This window comes from Ambystoma mexicanum, chromosome 7q (assembly GCF_040938575.1).
Source record: "Ambystoma mexicanum isolate Mex_15411 chromosome 7q, UKY_AmexF1_1, whole genome shotgun sequence".
Taxonomy (NCBI): domain Eukaryota; kingdom Metazoa; phylum Chordata; class Amphibia; order Caudata; family Ambystomatidae; genus Ambystoma; species Ambystoma mexicanum.
Window position 1 is genome coordinate 1,056,986,932 of NC_090941.1, and position 19,185 is coordinate 1,057,006,116.

The window sequence follows — 19,185 nt, forward strand, 5'->3', positions numbered from 1 at the left end:
AGGGGTGGGATGGCGGTTGGGCTATCTATCATGCTGACAAGGTCAGCGTGTGTCATGTCCACAATGGCGGTTATGGTGTCCCGGTCCAAACGGTAGAGGGTGTGGATCTGCTCATCAGTGAGGTTGAACAGATGAGCTCGGAGGCGTGGGATTGCGGGCTGCCTGCGTGGTGGTAGTGGCTGTGCTGGTGGGCCTTGCTGGCCCTGCCTTGCCCTCCTCCTCCTCCTGCGTCTCCTCTGTGCGGCCGGTTGTTGTAGTAGTTGGTGTTCGTCTTCTTCTTGAAGTTGGAGTACTTGCAGTGCTATCAGGTCCCCCAGGGCCAACATCGCTAGTCCTGCCGGTAGCATTTTGGAGTGGGTGTGGTTGTGGGAGGGGGTTGGGTGTGCAATTTATGTGTTTTCAGGCTGTATAGCCTCCACCTGTGGTGATTCATTTCACCTGTGCCAGCTGCAATCCCCTTTGGGCGAGCACGTCCCGCACACAACGCTGCAATTTGACGCATGGCATCTTGCTATTACAATCATGTATTTAATCCCGATGGCAGTGAAATATTGGTTTATATGTTCATTCTGCTATGGTCCCATTGTTTCACATACTATCTTTGCAGTCGCGAACAAACTTGTGAAGGGTCAGTGGAATGTAGTACTCGATTAACGGTGGACCCTCATGCAGCACTGTACCGAGGTTCACCGACGGGCGGGGCGTCCCATTTGTGAGTGAAGCCAGTTGCCATTTTCACACACTGCCGCACTACATGGATGAATTTGTGATTTCAAGCGGTCACAGATGCCTTTTCGACGTGATGTTGCAAATGAGGAATTCGAAGGACAGCGCTTTCGGTTTTCAGCTAGCGGCGAGGAGACGCCCACAGGTCTGACTGCAAATATAACGTTCTATTGTTTAATGTCCTTCGGACAGGGGCCATGGCGAGAATGCAATGATTGATATGAATAGTATGGGATGCGCAATAGCGTAGTGGACGATAAGGCAGGACGTTCCCAAATACATGTTACTTCACAACACTGGAATTCAGGGCTGGAGCACAGTGGATTTTGCAGACTGCATTACGCACAGACTCAATGGAAATTTCACATGTTATGTGAGTAAATAATCAGGCGTTTTCATACCGGGATGAGGGAATGATGTATGGATGCATGGACAGATGATTTAATTGAGAGTTTGCCATGTACATGGCTTTTTGGAATCTATCCACTTCCCCTGCGCTATGTGATGCAGAGCTGCCATAGTGGGACCATCGTCTATCTGCCCTTGTTGAACCCTCCCTGTCTCGACGCGCCTTCAAACACTTGTGTCTATGCACGTTACTAATCCCATCTAATGGATTCTGTTTTAACAGACGCATGCACACGAAGACTCGTTTGTAATAGTGTTTTCACCTCGATTTATATAGTTATGATTCGCAAGTGATTTTTGGGTGGGCATAATCCTTTTGAGTGGCCTAGCAGCATATGGCTGTAGATTTCGTGTGATCATTGAAGTGAGTAATTCAAATGAGGTTCTGATGCCCATACTATTCTTTTTCATTTCATTTGGGTGACAGGTATCTCCTCCCCTTTTGCCGCTGCCATCTGTATGCCACTCCTGCAGATGGCTTTTACTCCCGACACCTGCTGCTTCGAGTTAATCAGTGGAGCACCATTACGATCTTATGGGACGATCGCCAATGGGCCACATGCCCTTACGCAGTACTAGTGGCTAGGAGCAACATATCGACCTTTCAGCTGGACTAGTGCCTACCTAATGGGACGGCCCTGCGGTTCTAGGCGCTTCCATGTTGCCTTTTTGAACATGAATGTAGCCCCTGTGTACCATGAAGGAACAGGGCATCACACAAGAAGAAGCTGGTCATTTATTGCGGATGCAGCCCACAATAATGAAATATATTTTGGAGTTCATGACCTAATAGCTGTATGGGCTTGGTGATTTTGTTGTGCATTAAATTTTTATTCTGATATTGACCGTGTAGCGTTATTCTTTGCAGGTAATGTAGCATATTCCTATTTGTGGAGCGATGTATTGTGAGAAGATCTGCATTGGGTTCCGGCTTCTGAGTATAGTTGCGTGGTACTGTACTGGCCTCGTTTGCCTACGAAGCCCAGTGAGGTCAGGGATAGGGGCTGCCATTATGACTGTTTTGATGTTGTCATGCTCAGGGGCGGGGGATTAGCTTTTGTGTAACAGATGCCGGTCAGCTAGGTGGATTGGTGGAATGATGTGATTATCAGAATATGGCTGGTCACAGGTGCCTGTGTTTGCGTGCGTTTCTTGGAGGGAGACTGAGGTCATGTCCATTGGAATAGCTTCTGTATTTGTGCCATCTGTGCCCTGCAGCTCCCATTGGCCCCTCTTGAGATGAGCCTGGCTGCTCAGTCACTCTGCCAACTTGTGTGGTACATGCTTATGCTGATGGTTGGTTTGTTTACTGGCAAGAGTACAGGGCTGGTGCAGTCTCCCTCAGGATACTGCTTTGAATGTTGCCTTACACTGGTGTCAAGCGATGGGGGCCTGTTGTTGTTTTGTCTCATATTTCAGTTCATATTGCTGTACTTGAACCTTCACATGCCTGTGCTGCATCAGTACGGCAATGGTGACATGCCAAATATGGATGGCCACTCACAAGGCACTTGGAGCCCCTACATTCATTTGTTCGTTGGCATGCATGGGTGACTTGTACATTTCACTGGTTGCATTGTGTGACTTCATTGCACCTACGAGGAGTTGTGCAATGTGGGCAGGGAGTGTTGTACAGGCACTCAGTAGGGCCATTTACGGTTGGTTCGCGATGCCGTAATTCTCACCATGGCGGAATGGTACTTTCCGCCATGCTTGATGGCGTTAGGTAAATGTCCGCTAGGGTCAGATTTCGCGTACCGTTGCGCCATCGTGGTAATTACGGTTTTGCATGGCGCGCGTGCGCGTACTTGGTGCAGTTAGCATTGGCGTTCACTACGGTGTCGCTAATGGCATCGTACTTTACGGTGACGGGTCATAATCGCACCGAGCGCTATTCGATGGCGGTATTGCATTTCCGCCATCGTTTTTCGATTTCCGCCAGGGTCGTAATGAGGGCCATAGTCTTTAAGACGGAGATCCTCTCAGACATAAAAACATTCTTTGAATGCAATGCAGAACATGACACTACCATGGGGGTCCGCTGGGATGCCTTTAAAGTGTACATAAGGGGCATGTCCATTCCCCGGGAGGCGGGAGTATTAAAAGCTATAAGGAGTGATCTACACCGCTCCGAAGCTAAACTCAAAGATCTAGAACATGAGTGCGCGACTGCAGCTAGCCCCCTTAAGTTAACGCAAATTAGGAATTAATTGGAGGCGTTTGAATCACATACCCTAAGGGAGATACAATACCTCTCTCGCCCCTGCCGGCGTATTCACGTCCCAAAAATGTATGGTCTGCATTCTGTAGCTACCTCCACAAAGGGGCCGAAGAGGCACCCAACGCCACCACTTCTCTGGGCAAGAGTAACAGAACAGAGCCGTGATCTAGTTAATGTACCCTGTACCTGATGTATCATATGCTATGTACCCTATACCATTGTGCAACGGAACGTAAAGTGCTGATTTTTTTCCTGTGAATTCTTAATGTAACTGCTACTAACTTTTGCCAATTAAAAATAAAAGTAAAAAAAAAACTCCTTTGCCCCCACCTAAACAACTAAACCAATCCAGCTTTTCTAAAGTCTCTATTATTGAGCTTGAGAAGGTTATTCTTTCTCTCAAATCCTCAAATTTCCAGGGTGACCAATGCCCAGCACAACTAATCAAGGACCCTGCCAGAGATCTAGCACTTTTTATTTCAAAACTTATCAATGCCTCATTCTCATCAGGTACCATCCCATGCAACCTTAAAGAATCCTGGGTACTCCCTCTCCTCAAGAAACAAACACTAGACCCCAGTATACCGACTAACTACAGGCCCATCACAACAGTGCCATTCCTCCTACAATTTTTAGACGAGGTAACATACATTCAAATTCAGAAGTTCCTGGAACTTAACCAACTTCTCGGAGCCTGCCAATCCGGTTTCCGGAAACAACATGGCACGGAAAGAGCACTAATTGATCTCAAGGCCCAAATTGATGAGCTGAGAGACAATGGAAAAGCAACGCTGCTTCTCCTCCTTGACCTATCGGCTGGTGGACCACAAGGTCTTATGCAGCCACATGGATTCAGCAGCTCATGTCTCCAAGGAGGCCATAGTCTGGATAAAATCCTTCTTCAGCAACAGGACTATGAGAGTCTTCTCCCCCTCAGCAGCTGCAGACCCTATACCCATCACCTATGGGGTGCCCCAGGGATCATGTGTCTCTCCGACCTTGTATAACATATTTACCAAGCCCCTTTTTGATGATCTGGACCATCTTGGTATCACCTACACCAACTATGCAGATGCTACTCAGATCCTCCTACCACTTGTTGGGGACTATAATAAGGATTTGGCCTTGGTGAACAGAATTTACAGCATCATTCAGGCATGGATGGCATCTCATGGTCTTTGCTTGAATGATGATAAAACGGAGCTCATCATCCTCGGCACTACTTCCCACCTAACAAGACAAGGCCCAAAATACTCATCCTTCACCATCAACGGGAACCCCATTAAAGTTGCCAAAGAAGTAAAAACTTTAGGTTTTTACCTTGACTCCACCCTTACATTCACCAAACAAGTAAATACTTTGGCTTCCTCCACTGAATATACATGCAAACTAATCAGAGCTGGCAAACACTTAATATCCTCCAACAGCTGTATTATCTTGGCCAGAGCCCCATCTTGTCCAAATTGGACTACAATTTAATGCTCTCTACATTGGCGCCAACAAATACATCATCCAGTGACTACAGACACTCCAAAATAATGCCCTCAGATGCCATCGCCTGTTCCCTGCCTGGGATTCATTTCCCCTTCCAGTCCGTGGAGCAGGAGCTCTGCCCAGCTGTACCCGACCCTGCAGGAGCAGCGGGAATCCAGATGGAAGCCTTCATGCTCAGGCCATTCTTTATGGTAAGCGGTGCAGGCGTTGTGTTTGTGCTACAACTTTAAGCACACAAGCCTCCGCTTTACTGTGAACGTAGCCCCTAGAAGATTAGATGCGGTAACCCTCTTCTTAGCATCATCCCGCTGGTAGTGGCATCCCCTGTGCCCTTCCCCACCATTGAGCACCACGAGGCACCCACACACTTCAAGATGGCCGTCCGCCACTGAAGTCCGACTCCCTACGCCGAACCAGCCCCAGCTGATGTCGCTGAGAACTGATTGGCTATTGCGCCCATTTTTCTGTCCAAAAGGACGCCGGCAGGCAAAGCCGGCCCTCCTTCAGCAAGGCCCAACGAAACAAGGCCATCGCCTGTTCCCTGCCTGGGATTCATTTCCCCTTCCAGTCCGTGGAGCAGGAGCTCTGCCCAGCTGCAACCGACCATGTAGGAGCAGCAGGAATCCAGATGGAAGCCTTCATGCTCAGGCCACTCATTACGGTAAGCGGTGCAGACGTTGTGTTTGTGCTACAACTTTAAGCACACAAGCCTCCGCTTTACTGTGAACAAAGCCCCCAGAGGATTAGATGCAGTAACCCTCTTCTTAGCATCATCCCGCTGGTAGTGGCATCCCCTGTGCCCTTCCCCACCATTGAGCACCACGAGGCACCCACACACTTCAAGATGGCCGTCCGCCACTAAAGTCCGACTCCCTACGCCGAACCAGCCCCAGCTGACGTCGCCGAGAACTGATTGGCTATTGCGCCCATTTTTCTGTCCAATAGGACGCCGGCAGGCGAAGCCGGCCCTCCTTCAGCAAGGCCCACCGAAACAAGGCCATCGCCTGTTCCCTGCCTGGGATTCATTTCCCCTTCCAGTCCGTGGAGCAGAAGCTCTGCCCAGCTGCACCCGACCCTGCAGAAGCAGCGGGAATCCAGATGGAAGCCTTCATGCTCAGGCCACTCATTACGGTAAGCGGTGCAGGCGTTGTGTTTGTGCTACAACTTTAAGCACACAAGCCTCCGCTTTACTGTGAACGAAGCCCCCAGAAGATTAGATGCGGTAACCCTCTTCTTAGCATCATCCCGCTGGTAGTGGCATCACCTGTGCCCTTCCCCACCATTGAGCACCACGAGGCACCCACACACTTCAAGATGGCCGTCCGCCACTGAAGTCCGACTCCCTACGCCGAACCAGCCCCAGCTGATGTCGCTGAGAACTGATTGGCTATTGCGCCCATTTTTCTGTCCAAAAGGACGCCGGCAGGCAAAGCCGGCCCTCCTTCAGCAAGGCCCAACGAAACAAGGCCATCGCCTGTTCCCTGCCTGGGATTCATTTCCCCTTCCAGTCCGTGGAGCAGGAGCTCTGCCCAGCTGCAACCGACCCTGTAGGAGCAGCGGGAATCCAGATGGAAGCCTTCATGCTCAGGCCACTCATTACGGTAAGCGGTGCAGACGTTGTGTTTGTGCTACAACTTTAAGCACACAAGCCTCCGCTTTACTGTGAACAAAGCCCCCAGAGGATTAGATGCAGTAACCCTCTTCTTAGCATCATCCCACTGGTAGTGGCATCCCCTGTGCCCTTCCCCACCATTGAGCACCACGAGGCACCCACACACTTCAAGATGGCCGTCCGCCACTGAAGTCCGACTCCCTACACCGAACCAGCCCCAGCTGACGTCGCCGAGAACTGATTGGCTATTGCGCCCATTTTTCTGTCCAATAGGACGCCGGCAAGCGAAGCCGGCCCTCCTTCAGCAAGGCCCACCGAAACAAGGCCATCGCCTGTTCCCTGCCTGGGATTCATTTCCCCTTCCAGTCCGTGGAGCAGAAGCTCTGCCCAGCTGCACCCGACCCTGCAGAAGCAGCGGGAATCCAGATGGAAGCCTTCATGCTCAGGCCACTCATTACGGTAAGCGGTGCAGGCGTTGTGTTTGTGCTACAACTTTAAGCACACAAGCCTCCGCTTTACTGTGAACAAAGCCCCCAGAGGATTAGATGCGGTAACCCTCTTCTTAGCATCATCCCGCTGGTAGTGGCATCCTCTGTGCCCTTCCCCACCATTGAGCACCACAAGGCACCCACACACTTCAAGATGGCCGTCCGCAACTGAAGTCCGACTCCCTACGCCGAACCAGCCCCAGCTGATGTCGCCGAGAACTGATTGGCTATTGCTCCAATTTTTCTGTCCAATAGGACGCCGGCAGGCGAAGCCGGCTCTCCTTCAGCAAGGCCCACCGAAACAAGGCCATTGCCTGTTCCCTGCCTGTTCATGCCAGGTCTGCCGTCTGTCAGCCCCTCTGGATCCGGGTAACGCCAAGGTAACTTTGCTTCCTCTATCTCTGAGGCTAAGCTTCACCACTGCCACCTCACATCTTCTCTGACTCTAACGACTCTGCTCGAACCAGGCGCTTCGACTCACCACGTCTATACCACAGCGCCTCTCCATGTTTGCTACAATGTCACTGCCGCACCGCTGAATGCACCCTCTTAGTCACACCTCCCAGCGCTCATGTTTGCATTGCTATCAGTTATCCCACGTACTCCACCTTCCATGAGTAGCATAATACAAATTGAATTTCAGAACTACTATACCTGTGATCACCTACCGCTGCATGTATATGCAAACTGCACGGCAACTGCACCAACTACAGTGTACCTGATCCAAACTCACTCACACGCACTTAGATTTAAGCAGTTCACAGCCTACCTGCTCATCGCTAGTATTAACCTACTATTGCCTAACTATTTTCTGACAGTATGTGCAGATTTGCATCTAGATGGCCTGTACTCCTCTCCACTAGCTTTGTTTGCAATTTAGCTGTGTAACTCCCTATTAGCCACTGTTCACTATTTCTGACTGTATGTGCAAATTCGCATCTATTTGGTCTGTGTTCCTCTCCACTAGCCTATACTTGCCATTTAGCTGTACACTTCCCTTATTAACCACTGCTTGCCTCTTTTCATGGTATCTGCAAATTGCATCCAGATAGCCTGTAGAGCCTCTGTAAATGTACACTAGTAATTAACCACCGCTAATGTACTATTGCCTATAGTAAATAGCCAAGCTTCTACCAAGACTACAATATATACATCTGCCAGAACTTGTCATACCCACCTTACCTTGCCTAGTCTGTCATGACATGACTAGCTCAGTCTAGCCTTAATTCATAGTATCCTAGCTACTTAAACAAGTATACTATGCACCTGCCACTTCTCTACACGGTTCTACTGAGAACCATCCTGAATGTGATCACCATTCACATGCCAAACATGTCCCAACCACAGAACCAACTACTTCATGCTAACGCACCATTAAAGCCACCCCAAGTACTCGCTACTATAATTACCACACCTTGTAGTCTCCAACAGCGGAACCTCAAACTCCGCGCTAGACTCCCCAGAATTTACGATCCTTAACAAACTCTCAGCCTTCTACATTCCACACCCGACCCACTTCCAATACTCCACCCCATAAAGATAATCATGGCCAACATCCTCTACAACTTAACTGTCGTCTCCCCAAATAACCAACAAATTGCTCAACCGCCTCCTGCCCCACCCACTCCTCCTGGCATAAAAGGTGCCTTAATAAACGCCCGCTCTATGGTAGCCCATGCCACTGACACAGCAGACATAATCCAAAACGAAAACCTAGATTTCCTAGCTATTACTGAATCCTGGTTCCATCCCGCAGCAGGTCCAGCAATCATGCTAGCCATCCCAGACAACTATTTCTTTATACGACTGGCTCGCACCACCTCTAGAGGTGGCGGCCTTGCTATAATTGTCAAAGATAACTTAGCGTTAAGACTATCTGCACCAACTAACTCCAACTGCTGCAAATCTTTAACAGCTAAACTCACCATAGCCAACAACCAAGCTATCATCATCCACCTGATCTACCGACCACCAGGACCCTTAGGCTCCTTTAAGGAAGACTTCATGAACCTACTGTCCAATAACCTAAAAAACTCCACTCAATGCCTCATCCTAGGAGACTTCAACCTCGGATTTAATGACGCACGAGACACTAATGCCCTACAGATTAATAACGCCCTAGAGGAATTAGGTTTCTCCCAAAAGATTACGGAACCTACGCACATTAAAGGCAGGACCCTTGATTGGATTGCGGAACATAATTGCCCAACCACTATCACGTCCATACTGCCTCAACACTGGTCGGACCATCACTTAATATCGTTCTCCCTAGAAGCCAATCAACCTCCAAATAAAAGTATCATAGCTCCCACTGCACCCACCAGAAATAAAAGAAACATAACGCCTGAAAGCCTCACTCCCCTCATCCTACCTACCTTAAACTCCATCTCAGATCAGACTGACCCAGCCACTATGGTAGATATCTACAACGAAGCGATGTTGGCCTCTCTAGATGCCATTGCACCGCTGAAAATTAGAAAAAGCAAACCCCGCCAACATCTAAATACGTGGTTCACGCCCCTCCTGAAAGACATCAGACAAAAGAAACGACTGAGTGAAAAAATCTGGAGATTAGACCCCTCAGACGTCAACAAAAACAACTTGAACACACTAGCCACCCTTTACAGAAAAAGAGATCATTTTAGCTAAACAAACGTCCTATAACTCCCGAATCTCTCAAGCTAAATCTAACACCAAAGAATTGTTCACTATCCTGAAAGAAGTAGAATTCCCTATCCAAACACCTGATTCATGCCTCAAAGACAAGAACTGGTGCACTAGTATACAAGAAGCCCTGGCCAATAAAATGACAATGCTCCAGGCAAAGAATAACAACAAAAAAAGTTCTATCACTGTTCCTAAAACCGATATCAAAGATATCACCCCTAAGACAGCCACAAACTGTCCACGTACATCGCAACTTACCCCAACGCCACATAGACCAGACACCCCCAGCTTCCACTTCCGCAAAGTCTCTACTAAAGAAGTTGAGAAAGTCATCCTCACCCTTAAACCTTCCAATTGCCGGGGTGGCCTGTGCCCAGCCCAACTTATAAAAGAGGCAGCCCGCAAACTCTTACCCTTCATCACTAAACTCATAAACGCTTCATTCTCAACCTGCACCATACCTAGCAACCTGAAACACTCGTGGGTCCTTCCCCTCCTTAAAAAACAAACTATCGACCCATAACTACTGTGCCCTTCTTACTTAAAATTTTGGATAAAGTATTATACTTACAAATTCAGCATCATCTGGAACTTAACCAACTCCTTGGAGTTCGCCAGTCCGGCTTCAGACCGCAATACGGTACCGAGACTGCACTCCTAGACCTCAAGGCACAAATTGACATACTCAGGGACAAAGGCAAGACGTCACTTCTGCTACTCCTCGTTCTGTCTGCCGCATTTGATCTGGTAGACCATTCAATACTCTGTGACCATTTGGTCACCGCCGCCCACTTCTCCGAAGAGGCAGTCGCTTGGATCCAGTCCTTCCTCAACAATACGACTATGAGGGTTTTCTCTCCCCTAGCAGCTGCTGACCCTACTCCCATCACATGTGGCGTACCCCAGGGTTCGTGTGTATCTCCCACTCTGTAAAATATCTCCACAAAGCCCCTTTTCGATGATCTAGATGGTCTAGGTATCACCTACACTAATTACGCAGATGATACTCAGATCCTCATCCCGTTGACGGGCGATTATGACAAGGATTTGGCCTTTGTGAACAGAGTTTACCTCCTCATCCAGGCATGGATGGCCTCCCATGGACTATGCCTGAATGATGACAAAACAGAACTCCTTATCCTGGGCTCACCCTCTAATATCAAAAAACTTGGTCCCAATTATACCTCCTTTATAATTGATACTAACAACATAACTGTGGCCAAAGTAGTCAAAACCCTTGGCTTTCACTTGGACTCCACGCTTACATTTGGCAAACAAGTAAACGCTATGGCTTCAGCCACCTCCTATACCTGCAAATTAATCAGAGCAGCCAAACCCTTCCTTTCCCCCAATAATTGCATCACCCTCGCTAGAGCACTAGTTTTGTCTAAATTAGACTACTGTAATGCTCTATACATAGGCAGTAACAACTACATTACCTCCAAAATTCAGACCCTTCAAAACAATGCACTAAGAGCTGCCCTCAGTCTTCCCAAACATGCCCATATATCAGACCTAAGGAGATCCGTCAACTGGCTCTCCACTAAAGACAAAATACTCCTCAAAACGGCATCGCTGACACACAAATGCCTTAACCACGCAGCCCCCCAATACCTAATAGACAGATTCACCAGACAAACAGCCACACGCCTCCTAAGAAAAGCCAACTCCAACCTCTTGCTTGTACCTAGATTTAGGCTCACTAAATCTGGTGGGAGTAGCTTCCCTGTCAAAGCAGCTAAACACTGGAACTCCCTTCCCCTTGCCTTAAGGGAAGATCTCCCCTACTTACAATTCAGATCCAACCTTATTCATTGGTTAAAGGAACATGACGTCTAACCATACCGTACCAGCCTCTTAGAGATCCACTGCATATATGCTTTGCCTTTTTTAGGCATTCCTCAGACTATTGTATATATGTTTTGTTTTGTTTCCTTTTTTCCATGTTTATGCCTGCATACAGCATTGTAACCATGGCTGTTTTGTATATATTATGCTGATTCTGTAACTCAAGCTGAACAACCCTCTTCATGCCTTTGTGCCTGAATACCCCTGGGTCTGGTGCGCTGTATAAATAAAAAAACAAACAAAACAAACAAATCAGAGCTGCTCTAAGCATCGCTAGGAAATAGCATATCTCTGAGACTAGGAGACAACACAATTGGCTATCCACCCATCATAAAATCTGACTGAAAACAGCATCATTCACACACAAATGCCTTAATAATAGGGCACCACACTACCTGACAGAAAGAATGAACAGAAAACCTCTAGCAGACCTACCAGAATAGTCAATACTAATTGTCCCCTTGTGCATTGATTCAAATTATCTACAATTGGGGGTAACAGCTTCCCGGTCAAGGCAGCACACCTTTGGAATTCCTTGCCACCACCACTGAGAGCTGATTAAACATTTACTAAATTCAGACAGAATCTCATTAACTGGCTCAAAGATAATTACAAGTAACACATCAGCCTTTAGCTATCTCGCCTTGTAAATAGCATCAAACTACCTTGTAAATAACATTCCTGCCTGTACTGTGACTTTGCCTATTATATGCTTCTATGTTAGCCTGTATCTTCTGTATATTATGCTTGTAAACCCTGACTTGCACCTTATGGTACTTTGTAACCAAGCTGAAAGTCTTCTTTTTTTCCCACTGCGCCATGATACCCTTGGGTCTGGAGCGCAATATACATAAATAAATAAACAAACAAACAAACTGTCCTCCAGTTTATTCCCTCCTCACCAACTCCATGCAAACACACCCCATCTTCTCTCACTATTGTCTCTTCTAACTCTATTATGATCACTTACTCTTCTTCTTCACCCATGGGCACTTCTGGTCTAAATATAAATTCTGTAGGGAATCGTATTATTTTACCCTGTATTCTTGAAATCCATGCTAGCAGTATGTGCATCCCATAGAAAGGAATACTTCTGGGTCTAATGACGCACTTCTTAGTGTTTTCTGCCCATATAAGGCTGTTATGAACTCTTGTGCGTTTACGCAATGAATCCCTGCGGTAAAACATATGATCCACTGGTCAGTAAATGATATTGGCCCTCATTACGACCCTGGCGGAAATCGAAAAACGATGGCGGAAATGCAATACCGCCATCGAATAGCGCTCGGTGCGATTATGACCCGTCACCGTAAAGTACGATGCCATTAGAGACACCGTAGTGAACACCAACGCTAACTGCACCAAGTACGCGCACGCGCGCCATGCGAAACCGTAATTACCACCATGGCGCAACGGTACGCGAATTCTGACCCTAGCGGACATTTACCTAACGCCATCAAGCATGGCGGAAAGTACCATTGCGCCATGGTGAGAAGTACGGCATCGCGAACCAACCGTAAATGGCCCTACTGAGTGCCTGTACACCACTCCCTGGCCACATTGCACAACTCCTCGTAGGTGCAATGAAGTCACACAATGCAACCAGTGAAATGTACAAGTCACCCATGCATGCCAATGAACAAATGAATGTAGGGGCTCCAAGTGCCTTGTGAGTGGCCATCCATATTTGCCTTGTCACCATTGCCGTACTGATGCAGCACAGGCATGTGAAGGTTCAAGTACAGCAACATGAACTGAAATATGAGACAAAACAACAACAGGCCCCCCATCGCTTGACACCAGTGTAAGGCAACATTCAAAGCAGTATCCTGAGTGAGACTGCACCAGCCCTGTACTCCTGCCAGTAAACAAACCAACCATCAGCATAAGCATGTACCACACAAGTTGGCAGAGTGACTGAGCAGCCAGGCTCATCTCAAGAGGGGCCAATGGGAGCTGCAGGGCACAGATGGCACGAATACAGAAGCTATTCCAATGGACATGACCTCAGTCTCCCTCCAAGAAACGCACGCAAACACAGGCACCTGTGACCAGCCATATTCTGATAATCACATCATTCCACCAATCCACCTGGCTGACCGGCATCTGTTACACAAAAGCTAATCCCCCGCCCCTGAGCATGACATCATTAAAACAGTCATAATGGCAGCCCGTATCCCTGACCTCACTGGGCTTCGTAGGCAAACGCGCCCAGTACAGTACCACGCAACTATACTCAGAAGCCGGAACCCAATGCAGATCTTCTCACAATACATCGCTCCACAAATAGGAATATGCTACATTACTTGCAAAGAAGAACGGTACACGGTTAATATCAGAATAGAAATTTAATGCACAACAAAATCACCAAGCCCATACAGCTATTAGGTCATGAACTCCAAAATATATTTCATTATTGTGGGCTGCATCCGCAATAAATGACCAGCTTCTTCTTGTGTGACGCCCTGTACCTTCATGGTACACAGGGGCTACATTCACGTTCAAAAAGGCAACATGGAAGCGCCTAGAACCGCAGGGCCGTCCCATTAGGTAGGCACTAGTCCAGCTGAAAGGTCGATATGTTGCTCCTAGCCACTAGTACTGCGTAAGGGCATGTGGCCCATTGGCGATCGTCCCATAAGATCGTAATGGTGCTCCACTGATTAACACGAAGCAGCAGGTGTCGGGAGTAAAAGCCATCTGCAGGAGTGGCATACAGATGGCAGCGGCAAAAGGGGAGGAGATACCTGTCACCCAAATGAAATGAAAAAGAATAGTATGGGCATCAGAACTTCATTTGAATTACTCACTTCAATGATCACACTAAATCCACAGCCATATGCATGCTAGCCCACTCAAAAGGATTATTCCCACCCAAAAATCACTTGCGAATCATAACTATATAAATCGAGGTGAAAACACTATTACAAACGAGTGTCTGTGTGCATGCGTCTGTTAAAACAGAATCCATTAGATGGGATTAGTAACGTGCATAGACACAAGTGTTTGAAGGCGCGTCAAGACAGGGAGGGTTCAACAAGGGCAGATAGACGATGGTCCCACTATGGCAGCCCTGCATCACATAGCGCAGGGGAAGTGGATAGATTCCAAAAAGCCATGTACATGGCAAACTCTCTATTAAATCATCTGTCCATGCATCCATACATCATTCCCTCATCCCGGTATGAAAACGCCTGATTATTTACTCACATAACATGTGAAATTTCCATTGAGTCTGTGCGTAATGCAGTCTGCAAAATCCACTGTGCTCCAGCCCGGAATTCCAGTGTTGTGAAGTAACATGTATTTGGGAACGTCCGGCCTTATCGTCCACTACGCTATTGCGCATCCCATACTATTCATATCAATCATTGCATTCTCGCCATGGCCCCTGTCCGAAGGACATTAAACAATAGAACTTTATATCTGCAGTCAGACCTGTGGGCGTCTCCTCGCCGCTAGCTGAAAACCGAAAGCGCTGTCCTTCGAATTCCTCATTTGCAACATCACGTCGAAAAGGCATCTGTGACCGCTCGAAATCACAAATTCATCCATGTAGTGCGGCAGTGTGTGAAAATGGCAACTGGCTTCACTCAGAAATGGGACGCCCCGCCCGTCGGTGAACCTCGGTACAGTGCTGCATGAGGGTCCACCGTTAATCGAGCACTACATTCCACTGACCCTTCACAAGTTTGTTCGCGACTGTAAAGATAGTATGTGAAACAATGGGACCATAGCAGAATGAACATATGAAGCAATATTTCACTGCCATCGGGATTAAATACATGATTGTAATAGCAAGATGCCATGCGTCAAATTGCAGCGTTGTGTGCGGGACGTGCTCGCCCAAAGGGGATTGCAGCTTGCACAGGTGGAATGAATCACCACAGGTGGAGGCTATACTGCCTGAAAACACATAAATTGCACACCCAACCCCCTCCCACAACCACACCCACTCCAAAATGCTACCGGCAGGACTAGCGATGTTGGCCCTTGGGGACCTGATAGCACTGCAAGTACTCCAACTTCAAGAAGAAGACGAACACCAACTACTACAACAACCGGCCGCACAGAGGAGACGCAGGAGGAGGAGGAGGGCAAGGCAGGGCCAGCAAGGCCCACCAGCACAGCCACTACCACCACGCAGGCAGCCCGCAATCCCACGCCTCCGAGCTCATCCGTTCAACCTCACTGATGAGCAGATCCACACCCTCTACCGTTTGGACCGGGACACCATAACCGCCATTGTGGACATGACACACGCTGACCTTGTCAGCATGATAGATAGCCCAACCGCCATCCCACCCCTACTGAAGGTGGTGTCTGTACTCCACTTCCTGGCCACAGGCACCTACCAGCACACAGTCGGACAGTTGCATGGCATTTCACAGCCACTGTTGTCACGGACACTATTGCAAGTGCTCGATGCCCTCCTGAAGCACGCAGACGACTACATCTCTCTACCACGCTCGGAGCAGGAAATTACGAACACAAAAGTGGGATTCCATGCACTTGCCGGCATACCGGGTTGCATTGGTGCCATCGACTGCACCCATGTGGAATTGGTTGTCCCACATGCCATGGAGGCCCAGTACCGCAACCGAAAACAATATCATTCTCTTAATGTACAAATGGTGTGTGACTCCAACAGGATCATTACACATTGTTGTGCCCGATTTCCTGGATCAACCCATGATTCTATGGTCTTGAGGAACTCTACAATACCACGCTACATGGAGCGACACGCAGGGAACAGATCCTGGCTACTCGGTGAGTCTCATTTCATGCATGATAATGTGGGGTATGTGATGCGGCAATGACCTGGCAGGAAGGGGGGGATGCGTACGTAGCAATGTCATTCCACAAACATCCGTTATTGTCCACATACAGGTGATGCCGGGTATCCACTGAAGAGATGGCTCCTTACACCACTCCGGAACCCACAGAACCAGCATGAGGAGGACTACAACCATGTCCACTCACGTACCCGTGTAGTCATAGAACAGGCATTCGGCCTACTGAAGGGTCGTTTCCGCTGCCTCAGCAGGTCTGGCGGGGCACTCCTGTACCGCCATGAGAAGGTTGCAAAGATGGTCATGGCATGTGTCATGCTACACAACATGTGCGTACGTAGAAATGTGCCCATGCCCCCTGACGCAGAACTGCAAGCACCTGAAGATGGTCATGATGAGGGTGGGGATGTGGCAGCACCTCAAGGAGTCCGCGAGGCACAGGAGGGCCGTGAAATTCGTCAGATTATCATAGATTCATGCTTCTAGCACTCACGCCTGGTGGCTGATACATGGACACGGGACTTGTGGCACTGTGTGTGTCTGGAACATGCACAATATGGACTGTACGCCTATAAAGGCCTCGTACACAAAGATCAATGTCCACACATCTCATTCGATGAATGTGAAATGTTTATAGCATATGTGAAATTATGTTACACACCCCATCGACCCGCCACCCAAGTAAGCCCAACACACCCCCTCCACCCTCCTACCTCCTCCCGAACACCAGTGTCCAAAGATGCTCATTGTCAGTGGGCAGACGCTATTGCAAGCCCCCTCTCCGGGTATCAGGGGCACCCCTGCCTGTGGAGCGCAGGTTCCTCCCAGATCTACGTTGGGGGCTGCCCTGGACGGAACTTGCAACGGATGATGTCTCTGCCTGCTCACGTCCATGCATGTCCCTAAGGGTTTGTGAGAGCTCAGTGAGCACACGGCGCACAGCGGCAAGTTCAGCACATACGTCTTTGGACGTCGCATGCAGTTCCCCCCTCAGGCTCTCGGTGCTTCTCTCCATTTGTACCCTCAGGCTCTCGGTGCTTCTCTCCATTTGTACCCTCAGGCTCTCGGTGCTTCTCTCCATTTGTGCCCTTAGTGTCTCTGTACTTCTCTCCATTTCTGCCCTAAGTGTCTCAGTAGATGTTTCTATGGCTGCCTTAGTACCCCCACATTCATCAGCATGCTCCTTGAGGAGCGTGGCCAGTTGCTGCTGTTGCACGATCACCTGGTCGAGGGACTGTTGCCTCTGCTGGGCCATGCCCATTTGCGGTGGTGTCACAGAGGGGCTGATCACCTCATGTTGCCTTGCCACAGGGCTTGTGGGGGATGGCCAGTCGTCGTCTTGTGGGTGCACCTGCGTGGTATCCTCATGGTGTATGGGATGAAACAAACAGGGGGATTGAGACAGGTCATGGATGGATCCTACATCGACAGCACCGTTTTCTGTGTCGGAGCATGCTGCCATTAATGCAGTGTCACCTATGGTGCTGCTGCCACCAGAAGCAGTGCCTTCTGTGGCATCCATTGGGGGGACCTGTGGTGCTGCTGTTGTGGGCATGCTGGCTGCTGGGGTGCCTGTTGAAGTCCCCTCCTGTGTGCTGCCACTTGATTTGTGCTGCTGCCGTGTCTTGATCCGTGCAGCTGAGGTGGAGGGTCTTTGGCCGTTGGTCTTGGCCCTCTTTGCAGGTGTGCTGGTAGGGGTGTCCTGGAGTTCGTCGTTTGAATCGGACCCTGTGGTGGAGTAAAGGAGGGCGAGCGTTATTAATGGGTCTGTGAAAATTGGAATGGCAATGTATCACATGCATTGGGGTGGTACCTGAGGGTGATTTGGGTCAGGGCCTTGGAGGTGGTTTCATTTTTGTGTGGATTGAGGATGCAGTTGTTTTGCAGCCTGCAGTTAGGGTGTGCATGCTGCACGTGTAGAGGGTGTTTTTAGGATTTTTGATTATTTATGTATTTATTGTGACTTTTAAAGTGCGCTATCAGGCCAATGTATGTGGACGTTCTCCTGGCCATGTGTTTCTGTTGCACTATGTGGACACATGGTACTTCACATGATTGGACATTGTGGATTTAGCAATGTTTTATTTGGCCCACCTACCTGATTCTTCGGATGTCTGCACTCCTTTCTCCATCCCTCCGACTCCCTCTATACTCTCCATTCCAATGGTGGAGGCACAGATTTCTTCCCAGGGGGTCAACTTGATGGGTGATTCCGATCCTCCCCCGGTAGCTGTGGCAATGTTACGGTTGGCGGATAATATGCTCCGTACACGTATCCGCAAGTCGTCCCATCGCTTTCTGCATTGCTGTGGGTTGCGGGGTGCGGTCCCCACCGCACTTACCCGCTGTGCCACCAGGGCCCATATGGCCTTCTTGTTCGCAAGTGCCGTCCTGGTCATTTGCGTCGAGAAGACGACGGCAGCATTCTCCTGGAGGGTCTCTGTGAGCACGGTGAGTTCCTCATGGGAGAAGTGGACCTGCCGCTTGCGGTCGCACGCTTTTTTCGCTACTTTTCCCATTTTTGTTGTTTTCACTAGGGTGGATTTCGGGTTGGGATGTGTCTCAGGGTAGGATTTTTTATGGTTGTGTTGGGATTCTGATTTTATAGGTGTACGGCGTGCTGTTTCCCGTTCCGGGACCATGTTTTTACTTCCGTTTCCGTATATTTACGGTCACCGTATTTTCCGATTGCCGCTCATTACGGTGACCGCTATGATGGGTGGCGGAATTGCACCTAGGGCGCCGTACGACGGCGGTGAGGGGCGTTTTGGGGACATTTCCGCCATCGCGGACTTTGCACTTCCGCCATGGCGTAGTGCTCGTGCCCGATGGGTCGGAATTAGCCGCACTTTACTCCATCGTGCAATGGCGGAAACGCTATTTACGCTATGGCGGTCAGGTCAGTTACTTTCCGCCAGGGTCGTAATG